Source organism: Corythoichthys intestinalis, unplaced genomic scaffold (genome assembly GCF_030265065.1).
Source record: "Corythoichthys intestinalis isolate RoL2023-P3 unplaced genomic scaffold, ASM3026506v1 HiC_scaffold_24, whole genome shotgun sequence".
Classification (NCBI taxonomy): Eukaryota; Metazoa; Chordata; class Actinopteri; order Syngnathiformes; family Syngnathidae; genus Corythoichthys; species Corythoichthys intestinalis.
This window is the reverse complement of record NW_026651593.1, coordinates 5,019,891-5,038,515: the sequence shown is the minus strand read 5'-3', so window position 1 is coordinate 5,038,515 and position 18,625 is coordinate 5,019,891.

The following is an 18,625-nucleotide window of genomic DNA, read 5'->3' as shown; positions in this document are numbered from 1 at the left end:
TATGCGATATGGCCGAGAAATGTAATTTTGATGTTAACTCCCAAACCGCTGCGCAGAAGTCAACCAAACTTCACCCAATAGTGTATTGTATCACAATCTAGTAGTTACTTTTGAAAATTTTGTTCTAGGACATTTTGTTTGAACGCAATCATCAAACTTAATTAAAAAAGTCATTTAAGCCTTTTCACAGTGAGATCTATGCGATATGGCCGAGAAATGTAATTTTGATGTTAACTCCCAAACCGCTGCGCAGAAGTCAACCAAACTTCACCCAATAGTGTATTGTATCACAATCTAGTAGTTACATTTGAAAATTTTGTTCTAGGAAATTTTGTTTGAGCGCAATCATCAAACTTAATTAAAAAAGTCATTTAAGCCTTTTCACAGTGAGATCTATGCGATATGGCCGAGAAATGTAATTTTGATGTTAACTCCCAAACCGCTGCGCAGAAGTCAACCAAACTTCACCCAATAGTGTATTGTATCACAATCTAGTAGTTACATTTGAAAATTTTGTTCTAGGACATTTTGTTTGAGCGCAATCATCAAACTTAATTAAAAAAGTCATTTAAGCCTTTTCACAGTGAGATCTATGCGATATGGCCGAGAAATGTAATTTTGATGTTAACTCCCAAACCGCTGCGCAGAAGTCAACCAAACTTCACCCATTAGTGTATTGTATCACAATCTAGTAGTTACATGTGGAAATTTGGTTCTAGGACATTTGATTTGAGCGCAATCCTCAAACTTAGGTCAAAAAAGCCATTTAAGCCTTTTCACAGTGAGATCTATGCGATATGGCCGAGAAATGTAATTTTGATGTTAACTCCCAAACCGCTGCGCAGAAGTCAACCAAACTTCACCCATTAGTGTATTGTATCACAATCTAGTAGTTACATGTGGAAATTTGGTTATTGGACATTGATTTGAGCGCAATCCTCAAACTTAGGTCAAAAAAGCCATTTAAGCCTTTTCACAGTGAGATCTATGCGATATGGCCGAGAAATGTAATTTTGATGTTAACTCCCAAACCGCTGCGCAGAAGTCAACCAAACTTCACCCAATAGTGTATTTTATCACAATCTAGTAGTTACATTTGGAAATTTAGTTCTAGGACATTTGATTTGAGCGCAATCTTCAAACTTAATTAAAAAAAAGTCATTTAAGCCTTTTCACAGTGAGATCTATGCGATATGGCCGAGAAATGTAATTTTGATGTTCACTCCCAAACCGCTGCGCAGAAGTCAACCAAACTTCAACCATTAGTGTATTGTATCACAATCTAGTAGTTACATGTGGAAATTTGGTTCTAGGACATTTGATTTGAGCGCAATCCTCAAACTTAGGTCAAAAAAGCCATTTAAGCCTTTTCACAGTGAGATCTATGCGATATGGCCGAGAAATGTAATTTTGATGTTAACTCCCAAACCGCTGCGCAGAAGTCAACCAAACTTCACCCAATAGTGTATTGTATCACAATCTAGTAGTTACATTTGAAAATTTTGTTCTAGGACATTTTGTTTGAGCGCAATCATCAAACTTAATTAAAAAAGTCATTTAAGCCTTTTCACAGTGAGATCTATGCGATATGGCCGAGAAATGTAATTTTGATGTTAACTCCCAAACCGCTGCGCAGAAGTCAACCAAACTTCACCCATTAGTGTATTGTATCACAATCTAGTAGTTACATGTGGAAATTTGGTTCTAGGACATTTGATTTGAGCGCAATCCTCAAACTTAGGTCAAAAAAGCCATTTAAGCCTTTTCACAGTGAGATCTATGCGATATGGCCGAGAAATGTAATTTTGATGTTAAATCCCAAACCGCTGCGCAGAAGTCAACCAAACTTCACCCAATAGTGTATTGTATCACATTCTAGTAGTTACATTTGAAAATTTCGTTCTAGGACATTTGGTTTGAGCGCAATCATTAAACTTAGGTCAAAAAAGCCATTTAAGCCTTTTCACAGTGAGATCTATGCGATATGGCCGAGAAATGTAATTTTGATGTTAACTCCCAAACCGCTGCGCAGAAGTCAACTAAACTTCACCCAATAGTGTATTGTATCACATTCTAGTAGTTACATTTGAAAATTTCGTTCTAGGACATTTGGTTTGAGCGCAATCATTAAACTTAATTAAAAAAGTCATTTAAGCCTTTTCACATTGAGATCTATGCGATATGGCCGAGAAATGTAATTTTGATGTTAACTCCCAAACCGCTGCGCAGAAGTCAACCAAACTTCACCCATTAGTGTATTGTATCACAATCTAGTAATTACATGTGGAAATTTGGTTCTAGGACATTTGATTTGAGCGCAATCCTCAAACTTAGGTCAAAAAAGCCATTTAAGCCTTTTCACAGTGAGATCTATGCGATATGGCCGAGAAATGTAATTTTGATGTTAACTCCCAAACCGCTGCGCAGAAGTAAACCAAACTTCACCCATTAGTGTATTGTATCACAATCTAGTAGTTACATGTGGAAATTTGGTTCTAGGACATTTGATTTGAGCGCAATCCTCAAACTTAGGTCAAAAAAGCCATTTAAGCCTTTTCACAGTGAGATCTATGCGATATGGCCGAGAAATGTAATTTTGATGTTAACTCCCAAACCGCTGCGCAGAAGTCAACCAAACTTCACCCAATAGTGTATTGTATCACAATCTAGTAGTTACATTTGAAAATTTTGTTCTAGGACATTTTGTTTGAACGCAATCATCAAACTTAATTAAAAAAGTCATTTAAGCCTTTTCACAGTGAGATCTATGCGATATGGCCGAGAAATGTAATTTTGATGTTAACTCCCAAACCGCTGCGCAGAAGTCAACCAAACTTCACCCAATAGTGTATTGTATCACAATCTAGTAGTTACATTTGAAAATTTTGTTCTAGGAAATTTTGTTTGAGCGCAATCATCAAACTTAATTAAAAAAGTCATTTAAGCCTTTTCACAGTGAGATCTATGCGATATGGCCGAGAAATGTAATTTTGATGTTAACTCCCAAACCGCTGCGCAGAAGTCAACCAAACTTCACCCAATAGTGTATTGTATCACAATCTAGTAGTTACATTTGAAAATTTTGTTCTAGGACATTTTGTTTGAGCGCAATCATCAAACTTAATTAAAAAAGTCATTTAAGCCTTTTCACAGTGAGATCTATGCGATATGGCCGAGAAATGTAATTTTGATGTTAACTCCCAAACCGCTGCGCAGAAGTCAACCAAACTTCACCCATTAGTGTATTGTATCACAATCTAGTAGTTACATGTGGAAATTTGGTTCTAGGACATTTGATTTGAGCGCAATCCTCAAACTTAGGTCAAAAAAGCCATTTAAGCCTTTTCACAGTGAGATCTATGCGATATGGCCGAGAAATGTAATTTTGATGTTAACTCCCAAACCGCTGCGCAGAAGTCAACCAAACTTCACCCAATAGTGTATTGTATCACATTCTAGTAGTTACATTTGAAAATTTCGTTCTAGGACATTTGGTTTGAGCGCAATCATTAAACTTAGGTCAAAAAAGCCATTTAAGCCTTTTCACAGTGAGATCTATGCGATATGGCCGAGAAATGTAATTTTGATGTTAACTCCCAAACCGCTGCGCAGAAGTAAACCAAACTTCACCCATTAGTGTATTGTATCACAATCTAGTAGTTACATGTGGAAATTTGGTTCTAGGACATTTGATTTGAGCGCAATCCTCAAACTTAGGTCAAAAAAGCCATTTAAGCCTTTTCACAGTGAGATCTATGCGATATGGCCGAGAAATGTAATTTTGATGTTAACTCCCAAACCGCTGCGCAGAAGTCAACCAAACTTCACCCAATAGTGTATTGTATCACAATCTAGTAGTTACATTTGAAAATTTTGTTCTAGGACATTTTGTTTGAACGCAATCATCAAACTTAATTAAAAAAGTCATTTAAGCCTTTTCACAGTGAGATCTATGCGATATGGCCGAGAAATGTAATTTTGATGTTAACTCCCAAACCGCTGCGCAGAAGTCAACCAAACTTCACCCAATAGTGTATTGTATCACAATCTAGTAGTTACATTTGAAAATTTTGTTCTAGGAAATTTTGTTTGAGCGCAATCATCAAACTTAATTAAAAAAGTCATTTAAGCCTTTTCACAGTGAGATCTATGCGATATGGCCGAGAAATGTAATTTTGATGTTAACTCCCAAACCGCTGCGCAGAAGTCAACCAAACTTCACCCAATAGTGTATTGTATCACAATCTAGTAGTTACATTTGAAAATTTTGTTCTAGGACATTTTGTTTGAGCGCAATCATCAAACTTAATTAAAAAAGTCATTTAAGCCTTTTCACAGTGAGATCTATGCGATATGGCCGAGAAATGTAATTTTGATGTTAACTCCCAAACCGCTGCGCAGAAGTCAACCAAACTTCACCCATTAGTGTATTGTATCACAATCTAGTAGTTACATGTGGAAATTTGGTTCTAGGACATTTGATTTGAGCGCAATCCTCAAACTTAGGTCAAAAAAGCCATTTAAGCCTTTTCACAGTGAGATCTATGCGATATGGCCGAGAAATGTAATTTTGATGTTAACTCCCAAACCGCTGCGCAGAAGTCAACCAAACTTCACCCAATAGTGTATTGTATCACATTCTAGTAGTTACATTTGAAAATTTCGTTCTAGGACATTTGGTTTGAGCGCAATCATTAAACTTAGGTCAAAAAAGCCATTTAAGCCTTTTCACAGTGAGATCTATGCGATATGGCCGAGAAATGTAATTTTGATGTTAACTCCCAAACCGCTGCGCAGAAGTCAACTAAACTTCACCCAATAGTGTATTGTATCACATTCTAGTAGTTACATTTGAAAATTTCGTTCTAGGACATTTGGTTTGAGCGCAATCATTAAACTTAATTAAAAAAGTCATTTAAGCCTTTTCACAGTGAGATCTATGCGATATGGCCGAGAAATGTAATTTTGATGTTAACTCCCAAACCGCTGCGCAGAAGTCAACCAAACTTCACCCAATAGTGTATTGTATCACAATCTAGTAGTTACATTTGAAAATTTTGTTCTAGGACATTTTGTTTGAACGCAATCATCAAACTTAATTAAAAAAGTCATTTAAGCCTTTTCACAGTGAGATCTATGCGATATGGCCGAGAAATGTAATTTTGATGTTAACTCCCAAACCGCTGCGCAGAAGTCAACCAAACTTCACCCAATAGTGTATTGTATCACAATCTAGTAGTTACATTTGAAAATTTTGTTCTAGGAAATTTTGTTTGAGCGCAATCATCAAACTTAATTAAAAAAGTCATTTAAGCCTTTTCACAGTGAGATCTATGCGATATGGCCGAGAAATGTAATTTTGATGTTAACTCCCAAACCGCTGCGCAGAAGTCAACCAAACTTCACCCAATAGTGTATTGTATCACAATCTAGTAGTTACATTTGAAAATTTTGTTCTAGGACATTTTGTTTGAGCGCAATCATCAAACTTAATTAAAAAAGTCATTTAAGCCTTTTCACAGTGAGATCTATGCGATATGGCCGAGAAATGTAATTTTGATGTTAACTCCCAAACCGCTGCGCAGAAGTCAACCAAACTTCACCCATTAGTGTATTGTATCACAATCTAGTAGTTACATGTGGAAATTTGGTTCTAGGACATTTGATTTGAGCGCAATCCTCAAACTTAGGTCAAAAAAGCCATTTAAGCCTTTTCACAGTGAGATCTATGCGATATGGCCGAGAAATGTAATTTTGATGTTAACTCCCAAACCGCTGCGCAGAAGTCAACTAAACTTCACCCAATAGTGTATTGTATCACATTCTAGTAGTTACATTTGAAAATTTCGTTCTAGGACATTTGGTTTGAGCGCAATCATTAAACTTAATTAAAAAAGTCATTTAAGCCTTTTCACAGTGAGATCTATGCGATATGGCCGAGAAATGTAATTTTGATGTTAACTCCCAAACCGCTGCGCAGAAGTCAACCAAACTTCACCCAATAGTGTATTGTATCACAATCTAGTAGTTACATTTGAAAATTTTGTTCTAGGACATTTTGTTTGAACGCAATCATCAAACTTAATTAAAAAAGTCATTTAAGCCTTTTCACAGTGAGATCTATGCGATATGGCCGAGAAATGTAATTTTGATGTTAACTCCCAAACCGCTGCGCAGAAGTCAACCAAACTTCACCCATTAGTGTATTGTATCACAATCTAGTAGTTACATGTGGAAATTTGGTTATAGGACATTTGATTTGAGCGCAATCCTCAAACTTAGGTCAAAAAAGCCATTTAAGCCTTTTCACAGTGAGATCTATGCGATATGGCCGAGAAATGTAATTTTGATGTTAACTCCCAAACCGCTGCGCAGAAGTCAACCAAACTTCACCCAATAGTGTATTGTATCACATTCTAGTAGTTACATTTGAAAATTTCGTTCTAGGACATTTGGTTTGAGCGCAATCATTAAACTTAGGTCAAAAAAGCCATTTAAGCCTTTTCACAGTGAGATCTATGCGATATGGCCGAGAAATGTAATTTTGATGTTAACTCCCAAACCGCTGCGCAGAAGTAAACCAAACTTCACCCATTAGTGTATTGTATCACAATCTAGTAGTTACATGTGGAAATTTGGTTCTAGGACATTTGATTTGAGCGCAATCCTCAAACTTAGGTCAAAAAAGCCATTTAAGCCTTTTCACAGTGAGATCTATGCGATATGGCCGAGAAATGTAATTTTGATGTTAACTCCCAAACCGCTGCGCAGAAGTCAACCAATTTTCACCCAATAGTGTATTGTATCACAATCTAGTAGTTACATTTGAAAATTTTGTTGTAGGACATTTTGTTTGAACGCAATCATCAAACTTAATTAAAAAAGTCATTTAAGCCTTTTCACAGAGAGATCTATGCGATATGGCCGAGAAATGTAATTTTGATGTTAACTCCCAAACCGCTGCGCAGAAGTCAACCAAACTTCACCCAATAGTGTATTGTATCACAATCTAGTAGTTACATTTGAAAATTTTGTTCTAGGACATTTTGTTTGAACGCAATCATCAAACTTAATTAAAAAAGTCATTTAAGCCTTTTCACAGTGAGATCTATGCGATATGGCCGAGAAATGTAATTTTGATGTTAACTCCCAAACCGCTGCGCAGAAGTCAACCAAACTTCACCCATTAGTGTATTGTATCACAATCTAGTAGTTACATGTGGAAATTTTGTTATAGGACATTTGATTTGAGCGCAATCCTCAAACTTAGGTCAAAAAAGCCATTTAAGCCTTTTCACAGTGAGATCTATGCGATATGGCCGAGAAATGTAATTTTGATGTTAACTCCCAAACCGCTGCGCAGAAGTCAACCAAACTTCACCCAATAGTGTATTGTATCACATTCTAGTAGTTACATTTGAAAATTTCGTTCTAGGACATTTGGTTTGAGCGCAATCATTAAACTTAGGTCAAAAAAGCCATTTAAGCCTTTTCACAGTGAGATCTATGCGATATGGCCGAGAAATGTAATTTTGATGTTAACTCCCAAACCGCTGCGCAGAAGTAAACCAAACTTCACCCATTAGTGTATTGTATCACAATCTAGTAGTTACATGTGGAAATTTGGTTCTAGGACATTTGATTTGAGCGCAATCCTCAAACTTAGGTCAAAAAAGCCATTTAAGCCTTTTCACAGTGAGATCTATGCGATATGGCCGAGAAATGTAATTTTGATGTTAACTCCCAAACCGCTGCGCAGAAGTCAACCAATTTTCACCCAATAGTGTATTGTATCACAATCTAGTAGTTACATTTGAAAATTTTGTTGTAGGACATTTTGTTTGAACGCAATCATCAAACTTAATTAAAAAAGTCATTTAAGCCTTTTCACAGTGAGATCTATGCGATATGGCCGAGAAATGTAATTTTGATGTTAACTCCCAAACCGCTGCGCAGAAGTCAACCAAACTTCACCCAATAGTGTATTGTATCACAATCTAGTAGTTACATTTGAAAATTTTGTTCTAGGACATTTTGTTTGAGCGCAATCATCAAACTTAATTAAAAAAGTCATTTAAGCCTTTTCACAGTGAGATCTATGCGATATGGCCGAGAAATGTAATTTTGATGTTAACTCCCAAACCGCTGCGCAGAAGTCAACCAAACTTCACCCATTAGTGTATTGTATCACAATCTAGTAGTTACATGTGGAAATTTGGTTCTAGGACATTTGATTTGAGCGCAATCCTCAAACTTAGGTCAAAAAAGCCATTTAAGCCTTTTCACAGTGAGATCTATGCGATATGGCCGAGAAATGTAATCTTGATGTTAACTCCCAAACCGCTGCGCAGAAGTCAACCAAACTTCACCCAATAGTGTATTGTATCACAATCTAGTAGTTACATTTGAAAATTTTGTTCTAGGACATTTTGTTTGAACGCAATCATCAAACTTAATTAAAAAAGTCATTTAAGCCTTTTCACAGTGAGATCTATGCGATATGGCCGAGAAATGTAATTTTGATGTTAACTCCCAAACCGCTGCGCAGAAGTAAACCAAACTTCACCCAATAGTGTATTGTATCACAATCTAGTAGTTACATTTGAAAATTTTGTTCTAGGAAATTTTGTTTGAGCGCAATCATCAAACTTAATTAAAAAAGTCATTTAAGCCTTTTCACAGTGAGATCTATGCGATATGGCCGAGAAATGTAATTTTGATGTTAACTCCCAAACCGCTGCGCAGAAGTCAACCAAACTTCACCCAATAGTGTATTGTATCACAATCTAGTAGTTACATTTGAAAATTTTGTTCTAGGACATTTTGTTTGAGCGCAATCATCAAACTTAATTAAAAAAGTCATTTAAGCCTTTTCACAGTGAGATCTATGCGATATGGCCGAGAAATGTAATTTTGATGTTAACTCCCAAACCGCTGCGGAGAAGTCAACCAAACTTCACCCATTAGTGTATTGTATCACAATCTAGTAGTTACATGTGGAAATTTGGTTCTAGGACATTTGATTTGAGCGCAATCCTCAAACTTAGGTCAAAAAAGCCATTTAAGCCTTTTCACAGTGAGATCTATGCGATATGGCCGAGAAATGTAATTTTGATGTTAACTCCCAAACCGCTGCGCAGAAGTCAACCAAACTTCACCCAATAGTGTATTGTATCACATTCTAGTAGTTACATTTGAAAATTTCGTTCTAGGACATTTGGTTTGAGCGCAATCATTAAACTTAGGTCAAAAAAGCCATTTAAGCCTTTTCACAGTGAGATCTATGCGATATGGCCGAGAAATGTAATTTTGATGTTAACTCCCAAACCGCTGCGCAGAAGTCAACTAAACTTCACCCAATAGTGTATTGTATCACATTCTAGTAGTTACATTTGAAAATTTCGTTCTAGGACATTTGGTTTGAGCGCAATCATTAAACTTAATTAAAAAAGTCATTTAAGCCTTTTCACAGTGAGATCTATGCGATATGGCCGAGAAATGTAATTTTGATGTTAACTCCCAAACCGCTGCGCAGAAGTCAACCAAACTTCACCCAATAGTGTATTGTATCACAATCTAGTAGTTACATTTGAAAATTTTGTTCTAGGACATTTTGTTTGAACGCAATCATCAAACTTAATTAAAAAAGTCATTTAAGCCTTTTCACAGTGAGATCTATGCGATATGGCCGAGAAATGTAATTTTGATGTTAACTCCCAAACCGCTGCGCAGAAGTCAACCAAACTTCACCCAATAGTGTATTGTATCACAATCTAGTAGTTACATTTGAAAATTTTGTTCTAGGAAATTTTGTTTGAGCGCAATCATCAAACTTAATTAAAAAAGTCATTTAAGCCTTTTCACAGTGAGATCTATGCGATATGGCCGAGAAATGTAATTTTGATGTTAACTCCCAAACCGCTGCGCAGAAGTCAACCAAACTTCACCCAATAGTGTATTGTATCACAATCTAGTAGTTACATTTGAAAATTTTGTTCTAGGACATTTTGTTTGAGCGCAATCATCAAACTTAATTAAAAAAGTCATTTAAGCCTTTTCACAGTGAGATCTATGCGATATGGCCGAGAAATGTAATTTTGATGTTAACTCCCAAACCGCTGCGCAGAAGTCAACCAAACTTCACCCATTAGTGTATTGTATCACAATCTAGTAGTTACATGTGGAAATTTGGTTCTAGGACATTTGATTTGAGCGCAATCCTCAAACTTAGGTCAAAAAAGCCATTTAAGCCTTTTCACAGTGAGATCTATGCGATATGGCCGAGAAATGTAATTTTGATGTTAACTCCCAAACCGCTGCGCAGAAGTCAACCAAACTTCACCCAATAGTGTATTGTATCACATTCTAGTAGTTACATTTGAAAATTTCGTTCTAGGACATTTGGTTTGAGCGCAATCATTAAACTTAGGTCAAAAAAGCCATTTAAGCCTTTTCACAGTGAGATCTATGCGATATGGCCGAGAAATGTAATTTTGATGTTAACTCCCAAACCGCTGCGCAGAAGTCAACTAAACTTCACCCAATAGTGTATTGTATCACATTCTAGTAGTTACATTTGAAAATTTCGTTCTAGGACATTTGGTTTGAGCGCAATCATTAAACTTAATTAAAAAAGTCATTTAAGCCTTTTCACAGTGAGATCTATGCGATATGGCCGAGAAATGTAATTTTGATGTTAACTCCCAAACCGCTGCGCAGAAGTCAACCAAACTTCACCCAATAGTGTATTGTATCACAATCTAGTAGTTACATTTGAAAATTTTGTTCTAGGACATTTTGTTTGAACGCAATCATCAAACTTAATTAAAAAAGTCATTTAAGCCTTTTCACAGTGAGATCTATGCGATATGGCCGAGAAATGTAATTTTGATGTTAACTCCCAAACCGCTGCGCAGAAGTCAACCAAACTTCACCCAATAGTGTATTGTATCACAATCTAGTAGTTACATTTGAAAATTTTGTTCTAGGAAATTTTGTTTGAGCGCAATCATCAAACTTAATTAAAAAAGTCATTTAAGCCTTTTCACAGTGAGATCTATGCGATATGGCCGAGAAATGTAATTTTGATGTTAACTCCCAAACCGCTGCGCAGAAGTCAACCAAACTTCACCCAATAGTGTATTGTATCACAATCTAGTAGTTACATTTGAAAATTTTGTTCTAGGACATTTTGTTTGAGCGCAATCATCAAACTTAATTAAAAAAGTCATTTAAGCCTTTTCACAGTGAGATCTATGCGATATGGCCGAGAAATGTAATTTTGATGTTAACTCCCAAACCGCTGCGCAGAAGTCAACCAAACTTCACCCATTAGTGTATTGTATCACAATCTAGTAGTTACATGTGGAAATTTGGTTCTAGGACATTTGATTTGAGCGCAATCCTCAAACTTAGGTCAAAAAAGCCATTTAAGCCTTTTCACAGTGAGATCTATGCGATATGGCCGAGAAATGTAATTTTGATGTTAACTCCCAAACCGCTGCGCAGAAGTCAACCAAACTTCACCCAATAGTGTATTGTATCACATTCTAGTAGTTACATTTGAAAATTTCGTTCTAGGACATTTGGTTTGAGCGCAATCATTAAACTTAGGTCAAAAAAGCCATTTAAGCCTTTTCACAGTGAGATCTATGCGATATGGCCGAGAAATGTAATTTTGATGTTAACTCCCAAACCGCTGCGCAGAAGTCAACTAAACTTCACCCAATAGTGTATTGTATCACATTCTAGTAGTTACATTTGAAAATTTCGTTCTAGGACATTTGGTTTGAGCGCAATCATTAAACTTAATTAAAAAAGTCATTTAAGCCTTTTCACAGTGAGATCTATGCGATATGGCCGAGAAATGTAATTTTGATGTTAACTCCCAAACCGCTGCGCAGAAGTCAACCAAACTTCACCCAATAGTGTATTGTATCACAATCTAGTAGTTACATTTGAAAATTTTGTTCTAGGACATTTTGTTTGAACGCAATCATCAAACTTAATTAAAAAAGTCATTTAAGCCTTTTCACAGTGAGATCTATGCGATATGGCCGAGAAATGTAATTTTGATGTTAACTCCCAAACCGCTGCGCAGAAGTCAACCAAACTTCACCCAATAGTGTATTGTATCACAATCTAGTAGTTACATTTGAAAATTTTGTTCTAGGACATTTTGTTTGAGCGCAATCATCAAACTTAATTAAAAAAGTCATTTAAGCCTTTTCACAGTGAGATCTATGCGATATGGCCGAGAAATGTAATTTTGATGTTAACTCCCAAACCGCTGCGCAGAAGTCAACCAAACTTCACCCATTAGTGTATTGTATCACAATCTAGTAGTTACATGTGGAAATTTGGTTCTAGGACATTTGATTTGAGCGCAATCCTCAAACTTAGGTCAAAAAAGCCATTTAAGCCTTTTCACAGTGAGATCTATGCGATATGGCCGAGAAATGTAATCTTGATGTTAACTCCCAAACCGCTGCGCAGAAGTCAACCAAACTTCACCCAATAGTGTATTGTATCACAATCTAGTAGTTACATTTGAAAATTTTGTTCTAGGACATTTTGTTTGAACGCAATCATCAAACTTAATTAAAAAAAGTCATTTAAGCCTTTTCACAGTGAGATCTATGCGATATGGCCGAGAAATGTAATTTTGATGTTAACTCCCAAACCGCTGCGCAGAAGTCAACCAAACTTCACCCAATAGTGTATTGTATCACAATCTAGTAGTTACATTTGAAAATTTTGTTCTAGGAAATTTTGTTTGAGCGCAATCATCAAACTTAATTAAGAAAGTCATTTAAGCCTTTTCACAGTGAGATCTATGCGATATGGCCGAGAAATGTAATTTTGATGTTAACTCCCAAACCGCTGCGCAGAAGTCAACCAAACTTCACCCAATAGTGTATTGTATCACAATCTAGTAGTTACATTTGAAAATTTTGTTCTAGGACATTTTGTTTGAGCGCAATCATCAAACTTAATTAAAAAAGTCATTTAAGCCTTTTCACAGTGAGATCTATGCGATATGGCCGAGAAATGTAATTTTGATGTTAACTCCCAAACCGCTGCGCAGAAGTCAACCAAACTTCACCCATTAGTGTATTGTATCACAATCTAGTAGTTACATGTGGAAATTTGGTTCTAGGACATTTGATTTGAGCGCAATCCTCAAACTTAGGTCAAAAAAGCTATTTAAGCCTTTTCACAGTGAGATCTATGCGATATGGCCGAGAAATGTAATTTTGATGTTAACTCCCAAACCGCTGCGCAGAAGTCAACCAAACTTCACCCAATAGTGTATTGTATCACATTCTAGTAGTTACATTTGAAAATTTCGTTCTAGGACATTTGGTTTGAGCGCAATCATTAAACTTAGGTCAAAAAAGCCATTTAAGCCTTTTCACAGTGAGATCTATGCGATATGGCCGAGAAATGTAATTTTGATGTTAACTCCCAAACCGCTGCGCAGAAGTCAACTAAACTTCACCCAATAGTGTATTGTATCACATTCTAGTAGTTACATTTGAAAATTTCGTTCTAGGACATTTGGTTTGAGCGCAATCATTAAACTTAATTAAAAGGTCATTTAAGCCTTTTCACAGTGAGATCTATGCGATATGGCCGAGAAATGTAATTTTGATGTTAACTCCCAAACCGCTGCGCAGAAGTCAACCAAACTTCACCCAATAGTGTATTGTATCACAATCTAGTAGTTACATTTGAAAATTTTGTTCTAGGACATTTTGTTTGAACGCAATCATCAAACTTAATTAAAAAAGTCATTTAAGCCTTTTCACAGTGAGATCTATGCGATATGGCCGAGAAATGTAATTTTGATGTTAACTCCCAAACCGCTGCGCAGAAGTCAACCAAACTTCACCCAATAGTGTATTGTATCACAATCTAGTAGTTACATTTGAAAATTTTGTTCTAGGAAATTTTGTTTGAGCGCAATCATCAAACTTAATTAAAAAAGTCATTTAAGCCTTTTCACAGTGAGATCTATGCGATATGGCCGAGAAATGTAATTTTGATGTTAACTCCCAAACCGCTGCGCAGAAGTCAACCAAACTTCACCCAATAGTGTATTGTATCACAATCTAGTAGTTACATTTGAAAATTTTGTTCTAGGACATTTTGTTTGAGCGCAATCATCAAACTTAATTAAAAAAGTCATTTAAGCCTTTTCACAGTGAGATCTATGCGATATGGCCGAGAAATGTAATTTTGATGTTAACTCCCAAACCGCTGCGCAGAAGTCAACCAAACTTCACCCAATAGTGTATTGTATCACAATCTAGTAGTTACATTTGAAAATTTTGTTCTAGGACATTTTGTTTGAGCGCAATCATCAAACTTAATTAAAAAAGTCATTTAAGCCTTTTCACAGTGAGATCTATGCGATATGGCCGAGAAATGTAATTTTGATGTTAACTCCCAAACCGCTGCGCAGAAGTCAACCAAACTTCACCCATTAGTGTATTGTATCACAATCTAGTAGTTACATGTGGAAATTTGGTTCTAGGACATTTGATTTGAGCGCAATCCTCAAACTTAGGTCAAAAAAGCCATTTAAGCCTTTTCACAGTGAGATCTATGCGATATGGCCGAGAAATGTAATTTTGATGTTAACTCCCAAACCGCTGCGCAGAAGTCAACCAAACTTCACCCAATAGTGTATTGTATCACATTCTAGTAGTTACATTTGAAAATTTCGTTCTAGGACATTTGGTTTGAGCGCAATCATTAAACTTAGGTCAAAAAAGCCATTTAAGCCTTTTCACAGTGAGATCTATGCGATATGGCCGAGAAATGTAATTTTGATGTTAACTCCCAAACCGCTGCGCAGAAGTCAACTAAACTTCACCCAATAGTGTATTGTATCACATTCTAGTAGTTACATTTGAAAATTTCGTTCTAGGACATTTGGTTTGAGCGCAATCATTAAACTTAATTAAAAAAGTCATTTAAGCCTTTTCACAGTGAGATCTATGCGATATGGCCGAGAAATGTAATTTTGATGTTAACTCCCAAACCGCTGCGCAGAAGTCAACCAAACTTCACCCATTAGTGTATTGTATCACAATCTAGTAGTTACATGTGGAAATTTGGTTATAGGACATTTGATTTGAGCGCAATCCTCAAACTTAGGTCAAAAAAGCCATTTAAGCCTTTTCACAGTGAGATCTATGCGATATGGCCGAGAAATGTAATTTTGATGTTAACTCCCAAACCGCTGCGCAGAAGTCAACCAAACTTCACCCAATAGTGTATTGTATCACATTCTAGTAGTTACATTTGAAAATTTCGTTCTAGGACATTTGGTTTGAGCGCAATCATTAAACTTAGGTCAAAAAAGCCATTTAAGCCTTTTCACAGTGAGATCTATGCGATATGGCCGAGAAATGTAATTTTGATGTTAACTCCCAAACCGCTGCGCAGAAGTATACCAAACTTCACCCATTAGTGTATTGTATCACAATCTAGTAGTTACATGTGGAAATTTGGTTCTAGGACATTTGATTTGAGCGCAATCCTCAAACTTAGGTCAAAAAAGCCATTTAAGCCTTTTCACAGTGAGATCTATGCGATATGGCCGAGAAATGTAATTTTGATGTTAACTCCCAAACCGCTGCGCAGAAGTCAACCAATTTTCACCCAATAGTGTATTGTATCACAATCTAGTAGTTACATTTGAAAATTTTGTTGTAGGACATTTTGTTTGAACGCAATCATCAAACTTAATTAAAAAAGTCATTTAAGCCTTTTCACAGTGAGATCTATGCGATATGGCCGAGAAATGTAATTTTGATGTTAACTCCCAAACCGCTGCGCAGAAGTCAACCAAACTTCACCCAATAGTGTATTGTATCACAATCTAGTAGTTACATTTGAAAATTTTGTTCTAGGACATTTTGTTTGAGCGCAATCATCAAACTTAATTAAAAAAGTCATTTAAGCCTTTTCACAGTGAGATCTATGCGATATGGCCGAGAAATGTAATTTTGATGTTAACTCCCAAACCGCTGCGCAGAAGTCAACCAAACTTCACCCATTAGTGTATTGTATCACAATCTAGTAGTTACATGTGGAAATTTGGTTCTAGGACATTTGATTTGAGCGCAATCCTCAAACTTAGGTCAAAAAAGCCATTTAAGCCTTTTCACAGTGAGATCTATGCGATATGGCCGAGAAATGTAATTTTGATGTTAACTCCCAAACCGCTGCGCAGAAGTCAACCAAACTTCACCCAATAGTGTATTGTATCACATTCTAGTAGTTACATTTGAAAATTTCGTTCTAGGACATTTGGTTTGAGCGCAATCATTAAACTTAGGTCAAAAAAGCCATTTAAGCCTTTTCACAGTGAGATCTATGCGATATGGCCGAGAAATGTAATTTTGATGTTAACTCCCAAACCGCTGCACAGAAGTCAACTAAACTTCACCCAATAGTGTATTGTATCACATTCTAGTAGTTACATTTGAAAATTTCGTTCTAGGACATTTGGTTTGAGCGCAATCATTAAACTTAATTAAAAAAGTCATTTAAGCCTTTTCACTGTGAGATCTATGCGATATGGCCGAGAAATGTAATTTTGATGTTAACTCCCAAACCGCTGCGCAGAAGTCAACCAAACTTCACCCAATAGTGTATTGTATCACAATCTAGTAGTTACATTTGAAAATTTTGTTCTAGGACATTTTGTTTGAACGCAATCATCAAACTTAATTAAAAAAGTCATTTAAGCCTTTTCACAGTGAGATCTATGCGATATGGCCGAGAAATGTAATTTTGATGTTAACTCCCAAACCGCTGCGCAGAAGTCAACCAAACTTCACCCAATAGTGTATTGTATCACATTCTAGTAGTTACATTTGAAAATTTCGTTCTAGGACATTTGGTTTGAGCGCAATCATTAAACTTAGGTCAAAAAAGCCATTTAAGCCTTTTCACAGTGAGATCTATGCGATATGGCCGAGAAATGTAATTTTGATGGTAACTCCCAAACCGCTGCGCAGAAGTCAACCAAACTTCACCCAATAGTGTATTGTATCACATTCTAGTAGTTACATTTGAAAATTTCGTTCTAGGACATTTGGTTTGAGCGCAATCATTAAACTTAGGTCAAAAAAGCCATTTAAGCCTTTTCACAGTGAGATCTATGCGATATGGCCGAGAAATGTAATTTTGATGTTAACTCCCAAACCGCTGCGCAGAAGTCAACCAAACTTCACTCAATAGTGTATTGTATCACAATCTAGTAGTTACATTTGAAAATTTTGTTCTAGGACATTTTGTTTGAACGCAATCATCAAACTTAATTAAAAAAGTCATTTAAGCCTTTTCACAGTGAGATCTATGCGATATGGCCGAGAAATGTAATTTTGATGTTAACTCCCAAACCGCTGCGCAGAAGTCAACCAAACTTCACCCATTAGTGTATTGTATCACAATCTAGTAGTTACATGTGGAAATTTGGTTATAGGACATTTGATTTGAGCGCAATCCTCAAACTTAGGTCAAAAAAGCCATTTAAGCCTTTTCACAGTGAGATCTATGCGATATGGCCGAGAAATGTAATTTTGATGTTAACTCCCAAACCGCTGCGCAGAAGTCAACCAAACTTCACCCAATAGTGTATTGTATCACATTCTAGTAGTTACATTTGAAAATTTCGTTCTAGGACATTTGGTTTGAGCGCAATCATTAAACTTAGGTCAAAAAAGCCATTTAAGCCTTTTCACAGTGAGATCTATGCGATATGGCCGAGAAATGTAATTTTGATGTTAACTCCCAAACCGCTGCGCAGAAGTAAACCAAACTTCACCCATTAGTGTATTGTATCACAATCTAGTAGTTACATGTGGAAATTTGGTTCTAGGACATTTGATTTGAGCGCAATCCTCAAACTTAGGTCAAAAAAGCCATTTAAGCCTTTTCACAGTGAGATCTATGCGATATGGCCGAGAAATGTAATTTTGATGTTAACTCCCAAACCGCTGCGCAGAAGTCAACCAATTTTCACCCAATAGTGTATTGTATCACAATCTAGTAGTTACATTTGAAAATTTTGTTGTAGGACATTTTGTTTGAACGCAATCATCAAACTTAATTAAAAAAGTCATTTAAGCCTTTTCACAGTGAGATCTATGCGATATGGCCGAGAAATGTAATTTTGATGTTAACTCCCAAACCGCTGCGCAGAAGTCAACCAAACTTCACCCAATAGTGTATTGTATCACAATCTAGTAGTTACATTTGAAAATTTTGTTCTAGGACATTTTGTTTGAGCGCAATCATCAAACTTAATTAAAAAAGTCATTTAAGCCTTTTCACAGTGAGATCTATGCGATATGGCCGAGAAATGTAATTTTGATGTTAACTCCCAAACCGCTGCGCAGAAGTCAACCAAACTTCACCCATTAGTGTATTGTATCACAATCTAGTAGTTACATGTGGAAATTTGGTTCTAGGACATTTGATTTGAGCGCAATCCTCAAACTTAGGTCAAAAAAGCCATTTAAGCCTTTTCACAGTGAGATCTATGCGATATGGCCGAGAAATGTAATTTTGATGTTAACTCCCAAACCGCTGCGCAGAAGTCAAC